Source organism: Halichoerus grypus, chromosome 1 (genome assembly GCF_964656455.1).
Source record: "Halichoerus grypus chromosome 1, mHalGry1.hap1.1, whole genome shotgun sequence".
Taxonomy (NCBI): domain Eukaryota; kingdom Metazoa; phylum Chordata; class Mammalia; order Carnivora; family Phocidae; genus Halichoerus; species Halichoerus grypus.
The window spans coordinates 16,352,847-16,378,381 of NC_135712.1; the positions used below are offsets into that span (position 1 = coordinate 16,352,847).

At 38.8% G+C, this 25,535-nt stretch overlaps 1 protein-coding gene and 1 long non-coding RNA gene across 5 annotated transcripts in view; both read left to right on the plus strand.

The window, feature by feature from the left end:
• Positions 1 to 24,637, plus strand: LOC144379697 (uncharacterized). The gene is made up of 3 exons (XR_013443034.1): positions 1 to 1,293; positions 22,348 to 22,436; positions 24,567 to 24,637. It is a non-coding gene; the product is annotated as an uncharacterized LOC144379697 (long non-coding RNA).
• The window catches only part of LOC144379080 (uncharacterized), a 217,304-nt gene that overhangs the window by 17,710 nt on the left and 174,059 nt on the right, over positions 1 to 25,535 (plus strand). The gene's annotated exons all lie outside the window — the stretch shown is intronic.

Below are 25,535 nucleotides of genomic sequence, written 5' to 3' on the forward strand. Positions count from 1 at the left end.
ACCCCGCCTGCCCCCTGGCCCACAGCACGCGGCCTGCGTCCTCGGGGTGACGGAGCCAGAGGCCACACTGGGAGGGCCAGGCCAACCCCACCGCCTCGCCGCCTGCACCTGGACGTGTGTCCCGCCTAAGACTGGTCGGTGAAATCAGCTTCCGGGGTTGGGGATCCCGCAGGGTGCTGTGCTGGGGACTGCAGCGGGGTGTCCTGTCCCAGGGGAGCTCAGGCGGAGCAGCTTTTCTGGAAGCTTCCTTGAAACCGTCGCTGAGGTCCTGGAACCAGCTGCAGCCCCGGTCTAGCCGGGCTCCTTCAGAGTGACTGCGGGACGTTTTAAGCAAATCTTGCTCTGCGTGGTGGAGTAGGAAGCCGGCAGCCGACTTCTCACAGCTACCGCTGGCTGCCCCATCTTCCCCCGCAGGGCGGGGCCTCTGCCTGCAAGCCCGGACCCCTGGGGTGCTGCATCCCTTATCTGCAAGGTGAGGGGTGTGGAAGAAAAATTCTAATACTGAAAAAAAAAATGTAGGCAACTTGGATGTATGTTTTTTTTTTTTTTTTTTTTTTTAAAAGATTTTATTTATTTATTTGACAGAGAGACAGCGAGAGCAGGAACACAAGCAGGGGGAATGGGAGAGGGAGAAGCAGGCTTCTTGCCGAGCAGGGAGCCCGATGTGGGACTCGATCCCAGGACCCTGGGATCATGACCTGAGCCGAAGGCAGACGCTTAACGACTGAGCCACCCAGGCGCCCTGGATGTATGTTTTGAGGATTCCTACCATGGCAATAATTGGCATTTCTGAAGTGAAAAAAGACCAGATGGAAGAGAAGCAGATTTAAACAAATACTAGAAAGACATTTACCTGAAGTAAATACATTCCTGAGATTGTAGGTTGTAAGGACTGCCCGAATTACAGGCTTTACTGATAAGAAAAGACCTAGTACTAGTAAAATCCTGGAACTTTGAATAATGAAGAGAGTATTATGAGCCTCTAGGCAGGAAGAACAACCAACCAACGAAAGCAAATATCAGTGAAGCATTGGACAATGGCATCCTGTCTAATCTTTAAAATTAATTTCCTGAAAGCTGACAGATAGTGGAATAGCATCAGTCAGAGAGCTGCAAGCTAAGGTATTCTGAAGTAAGATATCATTGGCCTGAATGATAGAGTGAGAGACAGATAGGTGAACATAAATAAGAATGCAGAGTATATCAACTATGCACCTTTAAAAAAGCCCTTGTGAAAATGACTGAACAATGATTGAACCAAAACGGAAATCTTAAGATGGAGAAAATAAAGAGGTAAGGCAACAGTGGTGGGCATCAATAAATGTCCCTTCCTCCCTTCTTCCTTTCTTCTTTCCTTCTTTCATGTTTCCATCTACACATCTATCTGAATAGAATTTATTATCTTGAAATGTGATCCATAAGTACTCTGCAAGGTTTTTGAAATAGGAAGAATATGCTTTAAGGAAATTTCTTTCCTTCCTTCCTTCTTTCCTTCCTTCCTTCCTTCCCTCCCTCCTTCCTTTCCTTCCTTCCTTCCCTCCCTCCTTCCTTCCTTCCTTCCTTCCTTTCCTCCCTCCCTTTCCCTCTCCCTCCCTCCCTCTCTCTCTTTTTCTTTTCTTTTCTTCTCTTTTTTTTTCTAACTGATAAGTCTTAAGAGCAGGGAATAAACCTCACACAAAGAATTCTATCTTCGTGAATATGGTGTTTCTCTTGCCCTGTAAGTGCTTCTTTTCTTTGTTTTTAAACCACTTTATTGAGTATAAATATTTAATGTATACAACTTGATGGATTTCGAGGTACACACCTGTGAAACCATCACCATAATCAGTACCATAAACATGTCCATCACCTCCAAAAGTTTCCTCCTGTCCTTTTTATTTTTAGTTTTTATTTTTGTGATTTTTGGGACCATGTAGTATTTGTTCTTTTGTATCTGGCTTGTTTCACTTAGTGTAATATCCTCTGGGTTCATCCATGGTGTCACATAGGACAGGATTTCTTTCTTTTTTAAAGGCTTCATAATATTTTTCTTTATCCAGTCATACGTCATTGGACATTCAGGTTGCTTCCACGTCTTGACTATTGTGAATAATGCTGCAATGAACATGGAAATACAGATTATCTCTTCGAGATCCCGATTTTGATTCTTCTCAATATATGCCCAAACATGAGATTGCTGGATCATACAGTATTTCTATTTTTAATTTTTTGAAGAATTCCCATACTGTTTTCCAGAGGCTGCATCAATTTACATTCCCACCCACAGTATAGAAAGATTCCATTTTCTCCACATCCTCACTAACAATGTTATCTTTTGTTTTATTGATAATAGACATCCTAACAGGTGTGAGGTGATATTTCTTTGTGGTTTTGATTTGCATTGCTCTGATGATTAGTGCTGTTGAGTACATTTTCATATGTCTCTTGACCATTTGCATGTCTTTTTTGGAGAACTGTCTATTCAGATCCTTTGCCCATTTTTAAATTGGGCTATTTGAGCTTTTTATTTTGTGTTTGTTTTTTTTTTTTCCTGTTGAGTGCTTTGAGTTCATTATATATTTTGGATAACCCTTTGTCAGATATATGGTTTGAAAATATTTCCTTCCATTCTGTAGGTTGCTTTTTCATTTTGTAGATTTTTTTCTTTGCTGTGCAGAAGTGTTTTAGTTTGAAATTTTTAATATTTACTATACTAACTCAGAAAAGCCTAGGAGTTGGTGATTGTGGTGAGTGGTGGGGGGAAGTAGAAACATTCCATGGTTCTCACTGGGGGCAGAAGGTCAAGGAGGAGAGGAAAGGGGAATGAAGATATTCTGTGGCCTCATCTTATTGGCATTGAGGGAAAAGTAGAGGTGAAGCAGAGCAACTTGGTAGGGGAAAGTAGTTAGGGACATAGTTGACTGAGAGTGTAGATTGGGCTAAAATAAAATGTAGCTATATGCTATTTGCAAGAAAATAAAACCTCGTTTAGGCTATGTTAACAACTAAAATGAAAGATTGAACAAAGAGATATGAGATGAATTCAAATAAAAAGAGAAAAGGAGTGTGTAGTGGAACTTTGCAGCTGTTATTCAGTCCAGTCACATAAAGATAAAAACAAGGATAGAAGGTCTTATTAGTGGTATTACAGGCTGCATTGGGTCAGCATGACCTCTGAAACAAGAATCTGTTATTGTCTAAAAGTAAAAACCAACCATAATACCTGCTGCCATCTGGATAGTGTTTCAATGAACATCTGACCACTCAGGAACACTGTTCCTAGAACATGCATGGCTTTATGTCATTCTAGTTAAACAGTATAAAGACTTCTATGGAGAGTAGCTCATAGAATGCCTTTCCCAGAAGGAGGGCATTCTTTGGCCATTCTGCGTAAGACCTGGAACATCTGTTTTGTGATATAGGCATGCAATTTGTTTTATGCAACAAATGACAATATTAATAACAGACAAGGTCCAATTTAAGGTTAAATGCATTGAAGAGTTACATTATGTAATAATGAAAGGAACAGTTCATGAAGACTATATTACATTTCTAAATTTGTTTGCACCAAATAACATAGCAGCTAACCATACAAAGCAAAATATTTTAGGAACGGAGGCAAAATTTGAAAAAAATTAAATTAATGTGGAAGACAAAATATTCCTCTTCCAGAATTGGACAAGTCTAGTTAAAAACAGAAAAAAGATATAGGAAGGAATGATACAATCAGTAAACTGTATTTAATAGACGTATATTAAATCTACATCCTTCTAAGGGAGAATAAACTTTTTTGGTCTACGTTCACAGAACATTTACAAAATAGGTCTTGTTCTTTTACTGTACTTGGTCTCAGAAAACTTCAATGATTTTTAAGGTTGAAATTTTGTAGTTCAGAATCTCTGATTAAATTCAGTAAAATCGAAGAAAAATAATAAAAAGTTGGCCTAAAATGTTAATCTCTTTGGAAATGAATAAGCATGTTTCTAGATAAACTTTGGATCACATAAAATATTAAAAGGGAAACTACAAATTATATTGAAAACAATGAAAAGGAGGACATTTCACATTTAAATAAACTTTTGGAAGTCATCAAAATATGATCAGAAGAAAATATTTTCAGGGGAACATTTTTAGCTTTTTTTTTTTTTTTAAGATTTTATTTATTTATTTGACAGAGAGAGACACAGAGAGAGAGGGAACACAAGCAGGGGGAGTGGGAGAGGGAGAAGCAGGCTTCCCGCGGAGCAAGGAGCCTGATGTGGGGCTCGATCCCAGGACCCTGGGATTATGACCTGAGCCGAAGTCAGATGCTTAATGACTGAGCCACCCAGGCGCCCCCATTTTTAGCTTTTAATGCCATTATTAGTAAAAGAAGAACACCAAATAGATGGAATAATGACTCCACCTAAGAAATTAGAAAATGAAAAACAAAGTGTAACAAAGTCATTTTATAAAAAATAAAATCTGAAATTAATGAATAACAAAATTAAGGGAAAAGGATAAACAGATCCCAAAGTAATTTTTCATATACCCATAAAATAGATGAGCACTTTACAACCCTGATTAAGGAAAAGAGAAAAAAGGTAAATATTAATAATAAAAAAATAAATAATCAAAGAGAAAAGTTTAAAATAATTCTAATATAAAGGTGCATGTAACTTTAGGGTAATAAATTTGAAAAACCTAGAAACAAATAAATAATTCCTTAACAAAATAAAACAGTAGGTTTAAAGTGACCTAAAAGTAGATTAAATCTTAGAGATAATATAAGAAAGGTGATTATAACTTTAAAATTGAGAAAGGCACCATGATCAGATGCTTTCATAACCAAGATCTAGCTAATCTTTAAAGATTGGGTAACCGTACAATATTATTTGAATTGAAGGAAATCTTTCAAATTAATTTTATAAAGCCAAAATAACTTTAAAACAAAACCTGTGAAAGATGGCCAACAAATAAAACCATGTATTATTCTTTCTAAGGAATGTAGAAGGTAATTCTTAATAAATTTTATCAAATAATATCTGCAGTGCATTTTACAGAGCAGATTTTTAGGAGTTGTTGAATATCAGGAAATCCATCAACATAATCTATTGTGTCAACACATTGAAGAAAAAAATTGTAATTGTATCAATAGATGCTTAACATTTGGTAGAAAACATTAGTCATTTCTAATAAAATTACGGAGTAAAATAGAATATAATGAAATATGAAAATATAAAGCCACTCAGCAAATACTTTGAATTTAACAACATGAAAACTATTCTAATTAAATTAGTTACTAGAGGGGGCGCCTGGGTGGCTCAGACGGTTGGGCGTCTATCTTCGGCTCAGGTCATGATCCCAGGGTCCTGGGATCGAGCCCCGCATCGGGCTCCCTGCTCGGTGGGGAACCTGCTTCTCCCTCTCCCTCTGCCTGCTTCTTCCCCTGTTTGTACACTCTCTCTCTCTGTCAAAAATAAATAAAATCTTAAAAAAAAAAATTAGTTACTAGATAGGGATATTCACTATTACCATTATACTTAACATTATCTTGGAGATGCTAGTGAATGTGGAAGGTAAGAAAACAGATATAAACTTTGAGAAAAAACATAAAATTTTTTTTTTGCTGATGATATTATTATACACCTAGAAAAGTCAAGACGCCCTAGTAAATATTACTGTATTTAAAAAGCAGAATTTGACAAGGGCATGGATATAAGATAAATTTTTTATAAAGGAAGAGATTTTATCTACTTTAACAAAATACATAGTAATGGGAAAATTTTCCTACTTATAGTCAAAATATAAAATACTTAAGAATAAATATAATAAGAGAGACAAAGTATCTCTATAAAAAATGTAAAATTTTACGGAAAGGGGCTCCTCGTGGCTCAGTTGGTTAAGCGTCCAACTCTTGATTTCTGCTCAGGTTGTGATTTCAGGGTTGTGAGATCGAGCGCTGTGTCAGGCTCCATGCTGGCTGTGGAGCCTGCTTAAGATTCTCTCTCTCCCTCGCCCTCTCATTTTATTTTATTTTTTTTTTACTGAAAGAAATTAAATAAGATTCAAACAAATGGAAAGGCATACCTATTGGATAGGAATACTTAATACAACAAACATTAAGTACATACACCTAATGGATGTATAAACATAATATACTAAAATTAGAATTGGCATTCTTTGGGGGGATTTTTAAAAGGAGGTTAAAATCCCTACTGAAGAATAAATGCCCCAGGATAGCCAAGAAAATACACAAAGGAAGAATAGTGAGAGGTCTTATCTTACGGGATATTAGTATGTATAATAAAGCTATTGTGTCTCAGTCATGTGGTATTTGTAAAAGAAGAGAATAAAGAATGAAGAAAAAGAGTCCAGTGTAGATGATAGTTTAATGTATTTTTAAAGTGGTAGCTCATTTTAGTGGGAAATGGATCAATTATTTAATGGTATTTGGACAACTGACTATACATCTGGAAGAAAAGAAAAGTGGATCCTTATCTTATTCTACATTTAAATATAAATTTTAGATGGCTGAAAAGCTTACATGGTAAAAATAGAATTGCATAAGTCTTACAAGAAAATCTAAAAACTAAATGTATAAAATCTATAGACTGAGAATCATCTCTTCCAAAAGCTATAGAAATCCAGAAGCTATAAAAGAAAAGAGAGATAGGGGTGCCTGGGTGGCTCAGTTGGTTAAGCACCTGCCTTTGGCTCAGATCATGATCTCAGGGTCCTGGGATGGAGCCACACGTCAGGCTCCCTGCTCAGTGGGAAGCCTGCTTCTCCCTCTGCCCCTCCCCCACTCGTGTTTTCTCTCTCTCTCAAATAAATAAAATCCTAAAAAAAAAAGAAAAGAGACATATTTAAATTTACATTATAAAAGCTAAGAACTTGATATGACAAAAGATCTCATAAATAAAACAATAGACATTCAATTTAGGACAAAATACTTGTAATTGATTTGTCCAAATAGCTAAACATTTGACAAAAAAAGGAAGAACTCGGGGCGCCTGAGTGGCTCAGTCGTTAAGCGTCTGCCTTCGGCTCAGGTCATGATTGCAGGATCCTGGGATCAAACCCTGCATAGGGCTCCCTGCTCAGCAGGAAGCCTGCTTCTCCCTCTCCCACTCCCCCTGCCCTCTCACACTCCCCCTGCTTGTGTTCCCTCTCTCATTGTCTCTCTCTGTCAAATAAATAAATAAAATCTTAAAAAAAAAACAACTCAGTTGAAAAATGGGCAAAGAACAGTGAATCCAAATGGCTAACAAATTTATAAAAAGATTCTCAAATTCATTATTAGTAACGGAAATTCAAATTAAAGTAAAAATAAAATGTCATTTTACACCAGACTGACAGAAATGGAAAAGAACTATGATAACTATTACTGGTGGTGATTGAGGGAAAGGATTACTCTCATGGCTGGGAGAAATATGAGGTGTTATAGGTCTTGGTAAATCCATCTGCCAACGTCTATTAAATTTTTAAAAATATGTATCCTTTTTGGCGCAGCAATTCCAGCCCTTGGACTCTTTCCCATAGAAAGGAAGGCATCAGTATGTAAGGCCATGTGTTTGTAGTGCAAAAACCTCATTAGAAGTAATGATTCAGTGCTGCATCTCTTGACTTGCAGTGATTTCCACAAAGTATTTTTGAGAGAGAAGAGCAAGTCATGGAAAGTGTAAGATCCTCTTTTGTAAAGTTACCAATAATACTGACATATGTAGACATATTTACATGTACATTTCTATATAGGATTACATGGCCAGGGATTATGTGGAAAGTTAGGCTAATGTGGGGAATGGAGAGAAAGAAGAGGGTAGCTGAAGAAAGCAATCCCTTTGCCACTTATAAAGGATGAATACTAGCCATAGTTGAGGATATAAAATTGCATGATATTAATTGTGAATAAAATTCCCAATGACAAATTCAAACAACTAAATCCTGTCAAATCACCCACTTTGGAGGATAGACTTTGGTATTTGTGTGTGTATGAAAGTATATGATTTTTTGGTTATGTTTATTTATAATCTCACATTTTTGTAAGTAGGTGTTATAAAACCCATAAATAAGCAATAGATTTTTAAAACCTTTTTTTAAAAATTTTATTTATTTATTTGACAGAGCGAGAGGGCACAAGCAGGGGGAACAGTAGAGGGAGAGAGAGAAGCAGGCTCCCCACTAAGCAGAGAGCCCTGTCCCAGGACCCTGGGATCATGACCTGAGCTGAAGGCAGATGCTTAACCGACTGAGCCACCCAGGCACCCCTAAAACCTTTTTTCTAAAACAGTCATACCTATAACACCCTAAATAGCATTTATAAATATATGTTTTATATTTCATTTGAAATAGCTGATGGAAGAGTAAAAGTAAAGGATTTACTTTTGATATTAGAAGACAGTCTGTTTCAGACTGATGAAATAAATGTTTTCTTCTTATATTTATATAGTGATTGTTTGCTTTTGCTTCATGTTCTTTTATTTCCCATGTTTGGAAAACCCTCTGTTGAAAATTAAAACTAGACGGTAGAATGCTTTTGAAGGAATATGGAGAATGAAAGCCAGACATTTTCTGGGACACAAATGTCTCTGCCGGCATCAATTTCAGAAGATTTTCTTTAGAAGAAAAATTAGGGATGTTCTTTTGCTATCTGTCTGCTAATTATCTGAGGCATTTGAGAACTCGGCATTGTTCAGAGAGGTTTCAACATTTAGGTCTGTCAACTCTTAAATTCATATTCCAATTTCAGAAGTATTTTTAACTCAAGTTTTGGACCAAGGTATGGGATGTAGAATTTCTGTTCATAGTTTTCAAGTCAAAATCTCGTCGAACCTCATTCGAGATAGTGTGACATAGGCGTGGACTTCTCCCACCTCACCTCCAGCTCCTCACCACAGTAATGAAAAATGTCAGCACTGATACATTTTTCTTTGATAAACACCTTGACTTTTATGCTCAGCTGTATTGAATTTCAAAGAAGCATATATTGCCAGTTTCAACTACTGCAGAATAATCTACAGGAGAACCAAGCATAAATCTTCAGAAACAATTCAAATATCAGTAACCGTCTTTGGAGCAGATGACCTATAACCAGCTTTGAGAAGGAAATTAAAATATTTAAACATTGGAGGTATACCCAGTGTGCTCACAGGATAAATGCAAATTCAAATTACAATAAGATATTATTCTACTAGTTTGTCACTGAAAAGTGCATATTGACAAAGGTATGGAAAAACAAGAACTCTCATGTGTTACTGGTGGAAATACACTCTTCCAACTTTTTTGGAAGGTAGTTGCCAATATCTGTAATAATTTAAAATAAACAGAATCTTCAACCCAAAATTCACTCTCCTGGGATTTTTCTACAGATGAACTTTTATGTATATGCACAAAGATGTTCATTGTAACATTTATTTGAAGTAGCAAAATATTTGAAACAACCTGGGTATCAGCCAGTAGGGATCTGGTTAAATAAATTAGGGTATAACTATAAGATGGAATATTATGTATAATTTATAGAGGAAAGTGGCAAATCTTTATGTGTCAATATAGAAATATCTCCAAAATATTTTATTTAATTAATTATTTTTAATTTTTAAAAAAGATTTTATTTATTTATTAGAGAGCATGAGCAGGGGAGGAGCAGAGGGAGAGGGAGAGAGAACCTCAAGCCGACTCCAAGCTGAGTGCGGAGCCTGAAGTGGGGCTTGATTTCACAACCCTGAGATCATGACCTGAACCAAAATCAAGAGTTGGACGCTTAACCGACTGAGCCACCCATGCACCCCTCCAAAATATTTTAAAGGAGAAAGCAACGTGTGTAGGGTGTGCATATATTTGTGAAAAAAGGAAAACATGCATACATATTATATAAATGTGTACTTAAGTATATGTGTGTGTGTCTATATATACATAGAATATATGAACTGATACTAAGGATGATATCCCTGGGAAGGGGAACTGGGAAACTGGAGGGTATGGATGGATTTAATAGTATATTCTTTTATACTATTTGAATTAAAAGAAGATAAGTGTTTATCACTTAGTATATTCCAGATTTTATGCTTATTTTATGGATGAGGAAACAAGGCCAGTAAAGCAAGATGCTTGTGTTTCCATAGCTGATAAGTAATGGAAGCAGTGTTTGCATGCAGGTAGTGTAATTTCTCAGCCTGTGCTCTTACCTAAACATGTATATATAGGTTTCCTCTTTCCACAAATTAAAAAAAAAAAACCCCTGAAGTTCATTCATCAAGTTAGAAAATCCACAATAGTGGAGCCAAGTTAAGAGGTATAGTTTAATTTATGCTTGTTCAGATGGGAAATGGTTTCTTTTTGGTTGAAATGCTGGGTTGCACCTGGGAAGTCCTTCTCATTCTTGGAAGTGTAAGAGTCGTTTAGAAAAATCTTGAAACTATGTAGCTGCTATCACTGGACCATGTCACATCCATCTGTTTATGTGTCTCTGCTCTAAAGTTGTAAGTGGTAGCCTTTGGGCACTATGGCCCCAGGAACTGAAAAGATTTGATGTCATGTGCCATGTCTTTGAGGTTTGCATTTGCTTGACATGGTGTGAACTAATCAATCAGCCCATGGGCAAAACTGATTCCAGGTGCTCGTGGTTTCATTTCTGTCTGATTAATCTCTAAGTGGTTTTGCTTCTTCCTGGTGAGACACTCTTTTACATAGAGCAGGGCAGTTAAGGCATGAACATAAGACAGAGAATATTACCAGTTGGAAAGAGCAGAGGACTTAGGACCAAAAGACCAATTTCTGATTATATGGCTTTGGACAAATCACTTAACTCTTCTGAGTCTCAGTTTACTATCTATATAATTAAAAATGCTAATACCTACTACAGAGGTTGTTATGAAGATCAAATGAAGTAACGTGTTAAGATAACTAGCTCAATACCTAGCAATGATTGATGCCTACATAAATTAGAGTGTTCAGCTTAATACCTAGTGCATGGTTGCTTCTCAAAATATATGAGCTAAATCTGAATTTGAGTTCCTTGAGAGTAGGCACTCATAGTTGTTACTTGAATGTATGAATCAGTGAATGAGTGATTATGATTAACATAGTTGTGTGCAACCTGTGTGTTGCACCTTCACCTTCTAAAGATGGATAGTGAGCCAGGCTGAAGACCCCGAGTGTGGATATTTGTCATGGAGGTACAAGAATGGGGGAGTTAATAGTTCTTAGAGGAAGTGCAATTTTTTTTAAAGATTTTATTTATTTATTTGAGAGAGAGAGAGTGTGAGAGAGGGAGAGCACAAGCAGGGGGGAGGGGCAGAGGGAGAAGCAGACTCCTCACTGAGCAGGGAGCCAGATGCAGGGCTCGATCCCAGGACCCTGGGATCATGACCTGAGCCCAAGGCAGATGCTTAACTGAGCCACCCAGACACCTGAAGTGTGATGTTTTGAGAGAGTTTTAACTCACAGCATATAGTTTAGAACAATTTTCTTAATTTTTTTTTTTTAAGATTTTATTTATTTATTTATCTTGGCTCAAGAGAGAGAGAGAACGTGAAAGCAGGAACACAATCGGGGAGTGGCAGAGGGAGAAGCAGGCTTCCCGCCAAGCAGGGAGCACGATGTGGGGCTCGATCCCAGGATCCTGGGATCATGACCTGAGCTGAAGGCAGACACTTAACGACTGAGCCACCCAGGTGCCCCAGAACAATTTTCTTAATTAATATCACAGTTCACGTTCTTTATTTCAATAGAATCCACCCTCAATTCAGTGATTCATTTGTTAGTTTACTACTGTTAGATATTTGTGTTCAAAAGAGCTCAAGTGTTCAAAAACCTTTGCTTCCGGCTCTTATTACTAATTATTTACATCAGTGGTAACTGAGACTCTTGAGACTCTTAGAGAGGGAAAAGAACAGGAAGACTTGAGTGTGTGGGAACACACTCAAGACAACTCCTGATTGTCATTTCCTCTCTTTAAACCCAGTCTTGTGATCATATCATCTTTGGCTGAAACCACACCCTGAAACATGACTGTGCCTCTTTGTCTTGGCTCAAGAGTGTTTGTCCTACAATGTGAGATTTTGTGCCCCTTCCAGGGAAGGATACTTAAGTCCAGTACTGATAATAAGGCAGAGTGACTCCGGGGAGAAATGCCCAGTGTCTGGGCCTTGCTATGTTGGGTTTATGCTGAAAAACTGCAAATCAAACGTCTTAAGCACAATAATTGTGCTTTTAAAGTCTGGAAGCACTACATAAGTATATGAATCCTGTTCAGAATAGTTTAGTGAATTTCCCTTAGCAATTTGCTAATAAATTAAGTCCTGTTGCCCCTACAGTTTTTTTTTGTTTTTGTTTTTTTTAGGAAACAATTATACTATATATATCACATTAAAAAAAAATCAACTAAACAGTGATTTTTTGTTGTTGTTTTCTGTTTGTGCACAGATAGTGAAAATGACATAGAATATAGATATTCATGGACGTGAGTCTGACAATACTTGGCATATAGATGTCAGGGATCAATCACTGTTTGAAAGGTGATAGTGTTATTTTCCTTAACTTTAAATTATCAAGCTGCAGCTGTTTTTTGTAGCCATGGCATCCCATTATATCTCTCTTGTCCCCAAGAACTGATTTCTACTCATTTACTGACTACCAGTGATCCTTGGCTCAGAGACCCATAAATTGAGTCCAAAAGAAATCATAATGGAAGATAATACACATTTTTCAAAGTTTTTTCCCCCCACTGATGGAGTTTTTCTCTTCCTTCCTGCCTTCTTTCCTCACACCTTTCTATCTACCCATTAAAAAAATATTTTGAAGATGTTTCCTGCTTCAGGTGTAGGGATGTACCATATCGAGGATTCTTGGTTTCAAATAACAGGATTTGACTCTGGTTAACTTAGGTTAAAAAAAAAAAGAATTTAATGGACCTATATGGGATAACTCACAGCCTGGAGGACAAAGGTCTGGCAAGAATTTGGGGAGGCAGAGCCTGGCTAAGATCTTGGTGGAAGAAAGACCCACTCTCCATGGGAATAAGAAAGATCTTCTGCCTTTTAGGCTTTCATATTGGGTGGTAGGACCTTTACCTGCCACCTTTTTAGAGATTTCCTCCAAATGAGTGGAACAGTTCATGATAGTTGGCCTAATGAAATATGTCCTACATTGGGTACCAATGAAACTTTCGCTCTGATGGGAACTGCATTTCTGTTTTCTAAAGTTCAAGGAATAAGTAGAGAGCATAGGTTCTTGTCCTGATTGGTCTAAGGAAGATACCTCTTTGGGAGGACACACTTAACTCTCTCTGCCCAGATGACTTAGCCTTCATGGAACTGCAGTTGAGAATGGGACACCAATAGCAAATCACAACTAACAAGGTTTGGGTGATAGGAGATGCCCAAGAACATATTGTATAATTAGAAATTTCACTGTTCTAAAGAAGGATTCCTCAAGAGGCAGTCACAGACCATCAGAATCATTGCTAAAAATGAAGGTTCTTGAGGATCACTTTAGGCTTACAGAGTTTGAAACTTTGGGAGTAGCTCTAGGGGTTGGCAATTTTCATAAACCCGTAGATGAATTTTAAGCCCACTAAGTTTGAGAAACACTAGGAATGTAATGGAATGTAGGTCCATCAAAATTTTGTTAAAGTTCTTGTTAACAATCACTCATTTTTAGCTTCTCCTTTCACCATTTACACTTATCCATATATGTATTTTTATTAAATATTACAGTTATACTTTATGAAGAAAGATGCTATTCTAAGGTTTAATGAGTCTTAAAAGTCAAAACAGGTTGTTGCTGTTGAGTAAAGCTCTTTATAGGAAGATAGATATTTGTAAAGTGCTAGTCAACTATTTGGGTAAAAGGTCAATAGGCCCAATGGAAACTCTCAGAAGGTGAGCAGGTATGGAGTTTCTGGAAGGAAAGGGCACATTTTCTGACAGTGATTGGTCAGTGTTCAACTTTTCTCCACTTACTCTGAGTTATAGAAGATTGACAGTCCAAGGGCTCGTAAACTCAGTGGCATAGAGTCTGTGTTTTTTTTTTTCTTTACTTGCTTAGTGTCTAGTAGCTTCTCAATTAAAGAAAAAAGAAAACTTGAAGTTTTAATTTTTTTTCCAAATTTGTTCAGAACTGGTACCGCTATTGTGAGTCTTCACCTAGTAGGTCTTAGAGCTGAGCAGATGTTAAAGACACCTTGCTCTCTACTTTTCAGTGGTACATTAAGCATTAAAATGGCAGATTCAGTGTCTGGTGAATCTTTCTGGTTTGCAGGTGGCTTCTTGCTATATCCTCACGGGACAGAGAGAAATAGCAAGCTCTTTCAGGTTTCTTCTTACCAGGGCACTAATCCCTCATATGAGATTACCTCCTAAAGGCTTTGTCTCCAAATACCAACCCATTTGGGATGAGGATTTCAACATATGAATTTGGGGGTGGGGGGACACAAACGTGTTCATAGCACATCAGATGTGGCACACTCATGGCACCTAATAACTACTTGCCAAATGAATGATTGCATGAGTGAGCATATTTGTGTTTCTTCTGGCATTCTCTCTCAGATTTTCTGGGAAATATTCACTTTTCTTCACTCTCCTCTGAACTTTCACTTAGGCTCTGAGACGTGTCCTTGTTGGATCCTTCTGTTGCAGCTTATTGGATGATGTGGCTCATTCAGGAAGGACACAGTTGCATTTTGAAGACCCTGGTTAGGCTGAAGTCTTCTCCATCATGAAGACTTAGCATATTGGAGCACTCTTCTGTCTAACCCACTTTGGCTTAAGTTCATCACCATAAATGAATATTTTAAGTGTGATTGAGGAGATTATTTCTACTTAAGCAGCATTTAGCAGCTTTACTTGGTTGCTGGGAAGATGGGCTAGTTCAGGGTTTGGCTGCAAATTCTTTACGCTCGTTTGGGTATTCTCCTTGGGGATGATCTTAGTTACTGTTGGAAAGTTTTCTGTTATTAGTTTATTTTTATACAGTATGTGGATGACCTTTGTGAAGAACACCTTAACGACTAAGCCACCCAGGCACCCCTGTGAAGAACACCTTAAACAGCTCTCATTATTTGCAGGATGTGCTATTGTCAATAGTGGCTTCACGGTCCTCATTCGTATGGAATGTGAATTAATATTTAGTCATGGGAGAGATTTAAACGATCTTACATATAATCCATGTTCCCACCAGAGAGATTTTTTTTCCCCCTGATTTTAAATGTTCTTTAGTGTTTCGATCGTCTTAAACCGTGTGTTTATTCCACTTAGTTTTGAAAAAAATTTTTTATGGGAGGAACCAAAATAACGTGGGATACTCTGCCAATATTTACAATTTTTTTTCCTATTGGGGTGTGTGTGTGTACATATCAAAGCCCTTTAAGACTACACTTACAATGGGATCTTAAGTGTATGTGATGATTTTCAAAAGGCAGTGAGGGTGACTTCCATCTACGGAGTGTCTGGGTTGCTCTGTTTGTGCTGAACTTTTCCACTTTGGTGAGTTTAGAAAAACTGTAGGCCTGTGGAGTCCTTTTACGTTTTTTGACCATTTAAAGCAAATACATTTCATCATTTATAGACTACTTTTCTGGGTGCCCTTTTCCCCTCTCTTGAGGTCTAGGCTGAAATGGCCAATCTGGTGCTGTGCCCACCTTTCCAAATGGGCCCTTTTCTTTCCACTTGTTCTTCCTCTAAGAAGAACTATGGCTGCAGCCACCTGACCAGGAGATGCAGGTGGATCTAGGCTCCAGTCTCCTGAGATCACTTTTAGGTAACCAACTTTCCTGAAATTGAGACGTTTTCTAGGCCATGGCCTTATAGTGCTAAACATTGGGAAAGTACTGGGCAAACCAGGATGGTTGGTCACCCTTCTTTAATTCTTATCAGAGGATCTGTAAGAATCCCTAATTCAGTGGCTCTAGTGACTGGACATTAAGTCTGTGACCTTGCATTGTTGCCCCAGCACTGAATTTTGCCTTGATCTAAGGTCAAGAGACCACCTTGCACCTATACTGAATAGAACGGTGTGGCCATATTTCTTTACAATGGAAGTCCTGTTTTGATTATCTGTCTTGTTCCATGTAGCCTGGGTCATGCTTTGCTAGCTCAGGTCTGCTCAGCGTCTAGAGTCCTGTCCTTGGTCCCCAGCCTACATCTCCACCTAATGTGACCTGCTTCTAGCTCTTTGTTGCCAAGATACCCCCTGCATCACCTGTTCCTTATGTTATCTAACTGGAAGTCTACCTAGGACTTAGAGCAGTGGTTCTCAAAGTGTGACTTGGGATCAAGAACATCAGCATCACATGGGAATGTGTTAGGAATGCAAATACTCAGGCTCTACCCTAGCCCTTTTGAATCAGGAACTCTGGGGGTGGGCCCAGTGAGCTGTGTTTTAACTAGCCCTCAGGTGACTCTAATATACACTCAAATTTGAGAGCCACTGCCTTACGTTGTGAAGTACCTTCCCAGCTAGACCTTGAAGCCTGAAGGCAAGTATGCCCACTTTGATGAGTATTTCTTGTCTTAGTCCCTGCCCATTGCTGGCATGGCCTATCTCCTTCCGACCAGCCTCAAGCTCTGATTCCTACATAGATCCTTCAAGCATTGTTACGTCCACTGCTGAGGGGTGTTTACTGGTTTAGTTTTCTGGGCAAACTGAACAGATGAAAACCCTAACTGAACAGCCCATTAACCTATTCAATGTTTGTTGACTTGCAGAGAGAGTAAAAATAGGGAAATAGAAGGAGGATTATTGATCCTTCAGGATATCCCCTCATTTACAACCAAAAAAGAAAGAATAGCCAAAAGGAAGAACAGTCTATTATAGAGTATGAGTGTACTGATTGTGTATTGGAATAATTTTCAGAATTGAACAGGTTACATTTCAACCAGGACTGTTTAAAGAATCTTTTTCTTTCTTTTCTGGAAAGTAAATCCAGTGGAGTCAGGTTTTTAGAATGAACTTGCTGTGTTATCTCAGGCAAAGTCATGGTCTGCTTTATCTGTAATTGGGACAGCAATAAATTTTTCTACTAATTGCATTATAGAGGATGAATTGAGTATAAATGAGATTAAGTGATGTCTATAAAATACTGTTTCTTGGACGGATGCTGTATAAATATGTCATTTTGTTAGCAATAATAAACCCATATACAGACACTGTCCAAAGAGGACATAATGTCTTTTGCAAGATATGAGAAGAAACTAAAGGTAGCATCTGATCTCTCCAGATGGGAATTATTTCTCCCTCTTGTGAGTTCCTGGAGGGCTTACTGTCCAGGCTGGTTCTCATCCTTGACTGCACATCAGAATCACTTGGGGATCCCTTAGAAAACAAAAACAAAAACCAACTGATGCCAAGGTCCCCTTCCCTCCACAGGGCATGTCTGCATTGATCTGCTGTATTACTAGCTCACCTGTGGCTTTAAATTCACAAATGATTCAAATGCGCATCCAGGTTTGAGAGTCATGTGTCTAGAACAGTTCTTAAATATTAGTCATAAGAATCACTAGGGAGCATGTTAGAAATACAAAATTAGCCCCTTCATTAACCTGGTTAAGTAGATCTAGGGTAGGATTCAGGATCTGCTCAGTATGTAAACTTATCTGAGGGTTCTGATGGAGCTGGCTGAAGATCTGGTCACTTTCAGAAACCTTCCACTCTGACATGTGTTTTTTTATTTTGCATAGTATGTAGTGCATGGTTGGTAGAGCGCCTAATATGTGGCAGGTATCAAATAAATGTGTACTGAATGAGGCTTGCTGCTTTGTGTCCACGAAGTGACAGCGATTTCAGCTCTTAGATTATAGGGCATCAGGCCTTAGGACCTGGGGGCTGCTTTTAAAATGATCTGTGCTTCGGTTAAGCTTGACACAGTTGAGGTAATGTAAGAGCTCAGTATACATCTCCATGGTGTTGAGAACCTAACCCACCTGGTAAATGTCCCAAGAGTAGAAAGATAACCCCACACTGTGTTTGTAACTCAGCCTTGTGATTCTGTTTCTGAGATGATTCAGCGGAAACAGAGATCCGATGCACACTCTAAAAGGGTACCAGCCAAAAGAAATGAGCAGAGTGCACTGTGATATCCAAATTAATGATTTTATTCCATTATTTTTTTTTTCTCTTAGAACCCACTTTTCTAAGCTTGGATTCAGCAAACAATGATTTATTGAGTTTGCTAAGTGTTATCATGGCCTGAGAAATGACCTCCCCCTCCTCCCCCCTGCTCCTGTCCCAGGCACTTTGAACTTTCCTGCTGAAAAATCACAATAGAAAAGCAAAGCCGTCAGATATAAAATTGTCAAAAGCCTTTGGATATAAAATTGTCGACTTAGCAGTTTAACAAGGCCCACCCTGTATGCGGCAAAGGCTAAAAGTCCAAGACAAGCAAAGGCCTATAGCAATCACTTAACAGAATTAGCCCTGCTGCCCTGTTCACATTACATTGCATTTGTCAAGCTCGATAGCCATCTCTCTCTTCTTGGATGAACTAACTTTGTTTTTTTTTTTTAAGTTGACTTTTGTTTTCTGAGCCATGCCAACATTCCAGCCACATGAGAAAGCCTGAACAGATTTAAAGCCTGCTTTCAAAGTACTGTTTGTACTACAAACATGTTACAGTTGTCAGTGAGCAGTTCACAAACACATTGGGAGGGGGATGGAAATTGAATGGGCATTAATTTTTGGGGTTAGCTGACGGGCAATGCTGTATTTCAGGAGGCCTATCTATCCAAACCATAACAGCCTTCTCAATGGTGTAGTTCAAGTCATTATGGGACAAAGCTTTGTTGATGCTAATTACAGCAGCTCAGCTAGATAATTAAATCAAACTTTCACTAACAATTGGGGAAAGGAAAGACTCCAGCTGGAGTTCCTCAGCTCTTTCATAGCAAAGCTCAGCTAACAATCCAACAATTAAGAGGGCCCAGGGACATTTATATATATAAAAGTGTCTTATAACCACTTTTATGGTGTGGCTCATTTTAAGGAAATAAACTAGAGAAATTCCTCACATATTTTATTCCACAAATGTTCTATAAAATTCTTGCTGCAATCAGTCCCTTTAAAATATCCTTTTAGAACATGGGCCAAGAAATTGAGCATTTTAAAAGAAAATTACTATTTCATATGATTTGTGATTTGCATTGTGGGTATCTTAATATTGTCAATACGACTTAAAACATAAATTTTCAAATGTTTAATTTAATTTTATTTTCTGCTTAATTTGAACTGATACCATTAGGTAAATTTGTAACTGCTAAGGAAATGAAAAAATATTTTATTTTCTTTGTCCCAGATGGTATATAAGATACCTCCCCAAGGGCTTCTAAACCCATTGGCTCCACTATAATTTTGAGTGGGAAAATGACTTTTCAGAGTGTGGCTAAACTGTTGACTAGAATTTTGAAGGACAAAATGTCCATAAAAAGGGAATAGAGAATGTGATATTCCACAAGATAGAATAACTCTCTTCTTTGCTGTTGTTTGCCCAGATTCCCTTGTTCAGTGACCCTAATATTTGTGTTTATGTCACTTTTTGGTCCTCCAGAATGTATTACTAGTGTAAACTACTAATATCTTGCTCCAGAGAAGTAGACAGTGAAAATAACCAGGATAAACTACTAATAAAAGTTCCCATCAGCAAACAGAGATAGGACAAGGTCTTGAAATACTTTCTGACTTGAAAACAAAGTACTACATTACACATTTTAAAAAAAAGTAGTCTCCATACCCAGCATGGTGCCCAGTGTGCGCTTGAACTCCAGACCCTGAGATAAAGACCAGAGCTGAGATCAAGAGTCAGATGCTTAACTAACCGAGTCACCCAGGTGCCCTAGAAAATACTACATTATATTTTAATTTGAATATATTTGGTTATATTATATAATATACATATATTATTGAAGACTGACCACCACTGTATTCTTTTTTTTTTTAATTTTTTATTGTTATGTTAATCCCCATACATTACATCATTAGTTTTAGATATAGTGTTCCATGATTCATTGTTTGTGCATAACACCCAGTGCTCCATGCAGAACGGACCACCACTGTATTCTAACAGTAAAAAAATCTCAGGTCTGTTGGTCTTATCATTAGCAATTGGAGGAGTGATGGTGGAAATTCTTGGTAAGAGTATTCTGGGTTGTCTGAGACTGTGGACACCTGGCAGAGGATTTTAGTGATTTTTTTCAGACAAACATTGTAGCCTCTTTTCTTTGGTACTTTGTCCTTGAATTTGCATTGAGATTCTTAAGGTAAAGTTTTGTGGAGGTCAAGCGATAAGGGTTTATAGACACAAACATTGTTATTCTTCCTTCCACATTCCTCAAACCAGGGAAGAGAAACCAGTGCTTACTAAGCATCTGTTATGGGCCAGTTTCTTTCACACAGGTCAACTCATTCAATCGTTTCAAGATGACCTTGTGCTATTGCCTCCATTTTTACAGATAAGAAAACGGAGGCTCAGAGGATATAAGCTCTTGCATGATATCACACTGCTACTTAGTATGGTGGCAGAAATTCAACTGAGTTTGCTGATTCCAGAGCCCATTCCCGCTTCCACTCCAGTGCACTGTGATGCTAGGTGTTTGAATAGGTTTTGGATGGAGGCAGAGTGAGGATACTCCAGGAAAAGGGAACGACTGAATGAGTCTCAAGTCAGACTAAAGCTACGTTTCAGGCATTTCACGTCTGTAGCTTTACTCTGCCCGTATCTTTGAGTTATAGACTTTTTGGGGCACCTGGGTGGCTCAGTCGGTTAAGCTTCCTACTTTTCTTTTTTTTTTTTTTTTTTAAAGATTTTATTTATTTATTTGAGAGAGAGAGAATGAGAGAGAGCACATGAGAGGGGGGAGGGTCAGAGGGAGAAGCAGACTCCCCGCAGAGCAGGGAGCCCGATGCGGGACTCGATCCAGGGACTCCAGGATCATGACCTGAGCCGAAGGCAGTCGCCCAACCAACTGAGCCACCCAGGCGCCCAAGCTTCCTACTTTTCATTTCGGCTCAGATCACGATCTCAGGGTTGTGGGATCGAGCCCTGCGTGGGGCTCCATGCTTGGTGGAGTCTGCTTGGGATTCTTTCTCCCTCTCCCACTACCCCCAACTCTCACTCTCTCTTTCTCTCTAAAATAAATAAATCTTTAAAATACTAAGAACAGGGATATAGTGAAGAAAAAAAAGAGTTACAGCCTTTTGGGGGCGCCTGGCTGGCTCAGTAGGTAGAGCATGCGACTCTTGATCTCAGGGTGGTGAGTTCAAGCCTCACATTGAGTGTGGAGATTACTTAAAAATAAAATCTTAAAAAAAAAAAAGAGTTACAGCCTTTTGAATACAAGGAATGAAAACATTTGGTTTGTGGAAACCTGAAAAGAGGAAACACCCTTGTTGTGGGCGGGAAGTCTTAAGATAGCAGGGCCACATTTGGAATTTATTCTCTGATGTAGACATGTGAGGAAAAGCCACTTGGGTATTTTGTGTCGGAGGTCAAACAAAAGCATATAGGATTGCTTTGCATTCCCTGCATTTTAGGTTCCCAACATTTTATTAAAGAAAATCCATTATTGTAAACATTAAAAAAAATGAGTGCCAGGAATACAGTCAATCAAACCTACATGCTTTAAAGCATTTGGACATCACGATGAAATCTAGAAATTTTTATACACTTAACATTTTTATGAAAAGGAGGTAAAGTGCCAACATAAATTTTTCTGGATTTTTAAAAGTATACATATGTCATCACCTGTGATGGACATGCTATCAGTCTAACTTCCCATATTCTATGCCTGGATTCATATAATTTATAATAAATTGAAAACCAGAATGACATTTCTGAGGCTTTTTTTGTTTTTTTTTTTCAGAGAACCTATTTTTATTCCTGTTTCTCATCTCTTCTCTCCATCTAGAAGGGTAAAACAATATTGGGGCACAATGAGGTCAATATCTGCTCCTCACCAAACCACCCCCCTGGCCCCCAGGCTGCCACTCTAATGCCAACTGATGAGGAGCTGAGCCAGCCAGCTTTCCTCAGGATGGACGATGGCTTCATGAGAAACAAACATATTTGCAGTGAAATAAGGATTCTCTGTCTTAACCAGAAAGGGATGTACATGGTGGCATCTCAGGCACTGAAGCGGGCTAGGGGAGATGGGATTTGGGGATTCAGGGTCTCCTCCTGTGAGGGGGGCTTTCCTTCCCTCTATGCATTGTTGCCTGGTGTGAGGGGAGACATTCTCTGATCCCATTCCAGGCTGCTTCCCACCTCCATTTCTCTCAAAAAATATACCAAGGATGCAGACAACCACATACCGTGCCTCTGAAACCCCCTCAGAGCACCAAGAAGGTGGCCACAGGTATGACACACAGGCCTCAGATCCTGCTCTGCTTTTTGTCTTATAGAGCAATAGGATTGTCTGAAAGGAGCTAGAAGGGAAATGCTACGTGATTTGATGACAAAACACTGGAGCTGTGAGGTTCAGCCCTCTCAGGTAGGCCGGTGGGGGGACAAGAGGACAAGGCCCCAGAGAGTGTCCATCTAAGCTGCTTCAAGTTGACCAGACACTTGGGTGTAAAATCTTAATGGGGCTGATCTCAGTGTCCCAGCCTGAAGTCCCAGTGTAAGGGGCTTGGGTCTCTTCTCTATCTGAGTCTCTGCACACTCTTCAGGCTGAGAACCCGTGTCCCAGAAGCTTCCTCTCCACTTTCCTGCCCTTGGAAGGGCCTGTCTTCAGGACTGGACCTGCCTCCACAGGCCTCCTCCAGACCCCACCTGGCAGAGCACCTCTGTCTCCGTCCCCACCCAATTCCCAGAAGGGAGGGGTCACTGCCTCCCCTGAAGTTGGCTGTGGCACTCCCACAGGGGGGAGCAGGCTGGGGCAGGGTCCACATTAGAAGACCAGTCTGTGGGAGTCCCACCTGCCTGACTGCAGCCTCCCGGAGAGTCTTGTCCTTACCCTTGTCTTCATCGAAGCTCCTGCCCCAACGCGGGGATGCGGGGAGCGCCGAGGTGTAGGCCACTCTGCTCCGAGCCTCCTTCTCCTGCTCCTGCAGGTAAAGGATGTTATCTTTGGAAATGGCCTCCATCGGGTCTTTGTGGATGGTGGGCTTCATCAGTCTGAAGCATTTTAAAATAAGAAGTCATTGGTGAAAACAGTCATGCTCCTTAGCATGATGTACCTATTGAGTCAAGGACCTGATTTTTAAAATAAATCATTGGAAAATAGAGGGGGAAAACTAAAGGAATATGGGCTAAATCCTCCACTAACTAGGAATTCTGTAAGCCAAAAAAATTGCACAAATATTCTCATGTATTTGGTTCTTAACTTTTGACTTTTACCTATGATTAAATAAAAAAGTTAAATGTTTTCACAGATGAAGTATATAAAAATACTTATAAACACATGAATGGCATAGATTTAAATGAACATGATTTTTTTAAGCTAATGCACTATATGGTAGTTACTCAGTTTAGACAGCACATTTTGACTCTGCAACACAAAAGACTTTGTGTATCCTTATATCATGTGTATCCAACAATGCCCATCTAGTTTTACTTGAGGCTTTTCTATACCCTATTATTTGTTGACTTTTTCTTGAACAACTACCAGAGCTTCAAAAATTCCCCAGTTTCTTCAAATATTCACTGACTGAAGGCGACTAAAACATTAATGCCTGATTATAGATAACCCACAGTTCTAAGGCTTGGAAGTGGTAGATAAGTGACAGATAAGGAGGAATATTTAAATTTAAATTTAAATTTTTAAATTTAAATATTTAAAACAAAACAACAAATATAGGTGATTGTTCAACATCCCCCAAACAACTTTTAAATCAGTTAAGAACAGACCTCTGTAATTCTGTTACTTTTTGGCATTAAGAAATGGATCCTGACGCCTTTCTCTGTGGTCCTATCCCCTTCTTTCTATGAGCGACCTAACATGATTTGTGGAGGACCCTGAAAACCCTCATATCTTGGAGGATATGAGGGGATATGTTTTCATATCATCCTCAGTATGGTGGTGAATATGAAAACAATTCTTTACCTCAGTATGGTGGTGACCAGTGGTGAAGCAAGCTGATTCTGCCAGAGCTCTACCACAACCCCCCCTGGGCTGTGATGAAGTTTCTGTGAGGTTCTGGGAGAGACACAATGGGTGCCCGGCTACAGCAAGCTCACCATGCCATCTTTTCTCCACAACTGTCCCAAAGTTTAGATTCACTGAGAATTCCTCAGGGAAGGGTGGGAAAAGAAGAGGAAGAAGAGAAAAGCAGAAGGTAGTTTGGAGGGGGAGGGCCCCAGGCTTTGTCTAGATGTCACTCTTATATGTCTGTCTAGAAGTAGAGATGATTGGTCAGCAAGGGAGGCTTACCTTATTTCATTTATCTGCACAGCAATTTTACAAGGTGGTTAATTCCACTTAGACAATGAATAAACCACAGACAGCTCCAAGACGGTAAGTATGGTGATGAAGGTTACACAGCTAGTAAATGGGGACCTGGGACTTAGTCTACACTATTTTTTTTAAGAATGCTGAACAATATAATTTATTATTTATAAACATAAATTTAGTCTACACTATTGATCACTGTTGTGTCTATTTCCTCACACAAATGGCCAGTGATGGAAGGGGCGACTGAGGAAGTTCATTGCTCTCTGCTCCTGTCATAAGCCCATTCTTCAGTCCATCAGATATCTATTAGCAGCTTTTGGTACGATTACTAGTCTTAATAAGATCCATCATTTCCCTTCTTAATGACTCCTGCAAGGTATGTATTTCTCAAAAGTGAATGCCTAGGAAATGAACCATTTTAAACTTATGTTTTTCTTTTTTAAAAAAAGATTTTATTTATTTATTTAGAGAGAGAGGAAGAGAGAGTGTGAGTGGCAGGGAGGGGCAGAGGAAGAGGGAGAGAGAGAATCTTTAAGCAGACTCTGCGCTGAGTGCAAGCCCAACATGGGCTCAACCTCAGGACCCTGGGCTGAAATCAAGAGTTGGGTACTTAACTGACTGAGCCACCCAGGCACCCCCAGGCTTATGTTTTTCAGTTGAAATCTAGATTTAATAAGTATCTAAACATTATTCCCAAACAAGAAAGGTATGCTTTCACTTTTTTCTTTATTGATTAACCCCATACCTGCCATGTTGAACTTATTTGTGATTTTGGCTATAAATGATTATTAAACCTAAAAAAAATACATCAATAACTTTTGGAATAGCTACTGTTCTCTTTCTACAATTTATTGTATTCTACATCTTCTTCTTTCTTATATTTAATTTTTAATTTTTTGGGGAGTACATCCCTTGAAAAATTATTTCAGGAAGTGTGAACAAATAAGTTTTCTGAGTCCTTCTGAGTCCTTGAGTTTCCACTTGGAATTCAGTTGGCATAGAATTCAAGGTTCATGGTACTTATTTTTAGAATTTTGAGTATGGTACTCCAGCATCTTCTCAAGTTCAGTGTTTGTGTTGAAATGACTGATAGTAATCTAATTCCCATTCCTCAGTTGATAATCTTTCCTCCTCTCTGGAAGTATTTAGGATTTTCTTTTTATCATTGGATTTTTGAAGTTTCATGTGGATGTGATT